A 4,437-nucleotide genomic window follows, 5' to 3' on the forward strand; every position below is an offset into this window, starting at 1 on the left:
GACACTGGACTTGCAGAAATAGAGCTGGACCTGACCTGGAGCCTCTTCCAGAGAACTAGCTCTCATACCGTCAGTAGGTGCTATGCAAAGCTGCCAAGGGAGAAAAGCAATCAATGGCCCTACCCAGCTGTTAAAACCTACAGACCTACAATAATTATTGCCCAACCAAAATATCTCTGTTCAAGTAATAGTGGCTCTTTTTGGACTTAAGCCCCTCCCCATTGGAAGGGAATCCATGAATGGTACTGTAAACATTGCCAAGTATATGTGAAAGATCATAGAACCTAGAGGAGAGCCTATTACTGCCACTTTCCTAAATTAATGCAATTTCATGCTGTATTCTAAATACATACCCTTAAATTCACAGAGAAGTGGAGCTCTCATCACTCATGAAAGAAGCCTCTTTTTGAAGCATATGGAGACTATTACAAAGTTCTACAACTGCTCAAAATGCAGAGAATAACCAACTTTGTGGTGCCTAACCCAAGTGATATATTTATAATGCAACCCCCTCCACCTAAGTTTCATGTAATATAGAAGAGTCAGAGGATCAGGACACCTGCCACTAGATAATGTATTCTGGATATGTTAGGGTAAATACACTCATGACATCTCCGCAGTATATTCATCTGAACAAGACCTGCATTATGACAACACCAATGGACATGCCAGTATGGAAAGGGGAAATTTCAGAGTCCCACCTCTAGATGAAGAGCTACAGGTGACCAGTGACTGCTGAGGGAGGGAAAAATCAGCCTTCTTCAGGCACCAGCTCCCTGACAGGCTATCTAATTCCAAGAGGTCAGCCTTAAACACATGCACACATGAGCACCACTAAAGGACTCACCACATTATATCTACATATATATATGAATGTATTTATGCATATGAAAAATAATATTCCAGAAGAGGATAAGAAACTGAGGGGAAATGTTGGAGGAGATGGGGAGAAAGGGGTAGAAATGATGGAAATTCAATACTCTTGTATGAAATTCTCAAAAATGAAAAGGAATTGTAAGATTTTGATGTGAAAGCATACAGATGGTCACTGTATCCACAGGCAAAGCAGACAAGCATCTATTTAATCTAAGCATAACTAATCTCACAATGCTAAACTGGTAAGTTATATTCTCTGTTTTATGAGTTATTTGGGATGTACAGTTATCTAATTGTCTCTATCACATCTGTTCCTCAATGAGCATCTAGAAAAAGGTAACTACTGCATTTCAAGAACCACTTGCTTCTGACAGAAACTAAATAGAAACTAGTAGATGGGGCGAGGAGTGACCAGTCAATAAAGAGCTTGCTATGCAAGTGTGAGGACCTGAGTTCAATTTCCAGCACCCAAGTGAGAAAGCCAGGCATAGAGGCACACTACAGTAAACCTGGCTCTGGTGAGACGGACAGGAGTATTCCTGAGGCTTGCTGGCCAATCAGCTAGTGAAAGATCCTGTCTCAGAAAATAAGGTGTAGAACAATTGAGGAAGACACTTGATGGTCAGTCTCTACCTCTACACAGATGCAAACGATATATGCACATACACACTCAAATAAACAAATAAGTAAAGCCAACTAGAAGGCATTCTTATTGTCAAATATGCAATTACCAAATTCATTAAATATAAATTGTATTTTTCATATAAATGTCAAAGGACGATGCAACATTAAATGTAGAAAAAAAGGAAAGATAATAAAAACTACTTTGAATACACATGTAATAAGTGAAGTGATTTTCTGTAGACACAAGTGATTTACATTATCTATTAACCTTGTCTTATTCTCCTTGTAATAAATATTCATTTTAAAATATTTTGTTATTCTTATTTTATGTTTATGAGTGTATTACCTGCAAGTATGTGAGTGTACCAGTGTCATGTAATGCCATGGAGGTCAGAGAGGGCTTTGGAGTCCCCTGGAACTGGAGATAAGGACAGTTTGTAGCCACCATATAGGTGCTGGTAATCAAACCTGGGTCCTCTGCAAGAGCAATCAGTGCTCTTAACCACTGAGCCATCTCTCCAGCCCCATAAATATACATTTATATAATAGGGTAGTGAAGGTTAGAGAGGGTTTTATGACTTTTTTAAAAAAATGTAATAGGAATAGCAAGAAATTAAGTCTATAATCTTAGGATTAAACTTTTGAAACTATATTTTAACCAACTGTGCTATTTTACTCCCATAACACACTGTAATGCAGAGATGCCACAATGTAATTCACTGTATTTGGTCATGTGAAAGAAAAGAATTCAGTTTAATTTATATTTTTAGATGAAACTGAGAAAATTTAAACATGCTGTCATTCAGTTCCAAGATACTGTATTAGATACTATAAACACAAACTCCTAGTTCTCCCAAAAGTGCATAAACTGCCAGACAACAGATAAGTGAATGAGAGTGACTATATTGCAATATAACTTAGTTCCCTAAACAAGTAACAACTGTATATGGCTTATAGGTTAACTCAACAATTATCCTAAAGAAGAAATAGGACTAAAAAATGATTTAAAATAAAAAAGATGAGGATAAAAGGGTTAGGCATTTGTAGGGTTATTTTTATTTTACGTGTTTGAGTGCTTTGCCTACATGCAGATATGTGCACCACATATGTGCAGCGTCCACAGAGACCAGAGGAGATTGTTGAATCCCTGGAACTGTAGTTATAGATGGTTGTTAGTCACCATGTGAGTGCTGGTAACTGAATCCCAGTCCTCTGCAAGAACAGCCAGTATGCTTACCTGCTAAGCCATCATTCAGTCCCATTAGGTGATTCGTAACTACATTGAAAGAAATCAGAAGTGGTGACCTTACCAAGACATGCAGGGTCCAAGATTCCAGAAGGAGGAGGGAGGCTGACAACATTGGCCTGACATTACTTCCAGGAACACAGAAATGTGCGAAGTTTATGGAGCCACTGTGGCTGCGCTGCAGTTGTTGGTCAGAACAGATTTGCTCTCATTTGTGTTAGTGCCAGTGGATATTTTAAATTGCCATAGTGTAGTAGTACAGTTTCCTGTTGGCAATTTGTGAGGGGGAAGCCAGGGATGTAGCTAACAACCCTACATAGAGCTTCCCTATACCTCAAGTGATGAATTAGTGGAAAATATGTCAATAATATCACACTTGCAAAAATCTGGACTAGGGAGACAAAACTGGAAAGACTGAAAAGCACCACCACACAAAGAGACAGACAGAGTGTTTTGTTTTTCAGTGGATTCTTGGGATCAAACTCAGATCATTATGCTTGCAAGATAAGCCTTTACCAATTTTGCCATCTCCTTGGTCCAAAGTTTATTCAATGCTTCCTTTTCTTAGACTTAGACAGGGTTTCACTGTGTGATGCTCAAGGTTCTAAAACTCTCTAGATAGTCTGACTAGACTCCAGTGGATGAATTTTCACCAAAGGACATCTGGGCATATGCTTGACTGAATAGGCATTAATATGTATAGCAGAATGCATCAGGTCTGGTGGGGGCACGTATGGACAGTGGAGGGATCTGAATTTGATTAAGAACTGTGGCATGAAATGTACAAAAGGCCAATTAAATTTTTTTTAATTTTAAAGCACAAACTCTCCCAGAGCATTGGACTTCAGTTTCCTGAAACCCCTCTACATGTGTGTAGAGTATCCCTGTGTGAATGCATGTATGGATGTCTATCTTCTTTCAATAAAATCTCTTTGACTGCTAAAAAAAAGAAAAAGAAAAAGAAATAATCCAAACAAACACACCTCATCTACTTTATTGACTAATTCTTTTTATTTTATTTATTCTTTTTATTTTATGTGTATGATTGTATTGCCTGCATGTATGTAAGTACACTCATGTTGTGCAATGCATGTGGAGGTTAGAGGAGGGTGTCAGAGATCCTGGAACTGGAGTTTTTGAATGGTTGTTAACTGCCATATGGGTGCTGGAAATCAAACCCAGGTCCTCTGCAGGAGCAGCCACTGTTCTTAAACACTGAGCCATCTCTCCAGCCCTATTAGCTAATTATTTTTTAAACAGGGAAGAGCACTAACACAGTACCCCACTACTACAAATTACACAGTCAAGTTTCTGTATTTGAAGAAATCTCAGGGGTCAGCACATCTGGTGTTCAATGGATAAGCCTCACCTTGGGAAAACCACCTGGGTGCTGGGATTCAAACCTGGGTCTTCTGCAAGAACAGCTAGTGTTCTTAACCACAGAGCCATCTCTCCAGCCCCTATTAGCTAATTCTTAACCATGAAACAAAAGGCCTCTTTCTTCAGCCACAATACTTAACACTGTTTGACACTTTTCATGTGCCTCTGTGACCCTGTGACATAGTTTTATTCCCACCTTGACACAATCTAGAATCACTTTGGAAAGGAGTCTCAGTGAGGAATTGTCTAGATCAGTTTGGAGCATAAGCATGTCTGTGGGGCATTGTCATGGCCACATTAATTGTGAAGGG

The 4,437-nt window shown here is 38.9% G+C and overlaps 1 non-coding gene across 1 annotated transcript; it reads right to left on the reverse strand.

Annotated features, from left to right (window-relative positions):
• Positions 1-4,003: 4,003 nt before the first annotated feature.
• LOC115067020 lies at positions 4,004-4,173 on the reverse strand. Its single transcript, XR_003846452.1, has one exon. It is a non-coding gene; the product is annotated as a U1 spliceosomal RNA (small nuclear RNA).
• Positions 4,174-4,437: the final 264 nt, after the last annotated feature.

This window comes from Nannospalax galili, unplaced genomic scaffold (genome assembly GCF_000622305.1).
Source record: "Nannospalax galili isolate Female #2095 unplaced genomic scaffold, S.galili_v1.0 scaffold1365, whole genome shotgun sequence".
Lineage (NCBI taxonomy): Eukaryota > Metazoa > Chordata > Mammalia > Rodentia > Spalacidae > Nannospalax > Nannospalax galili.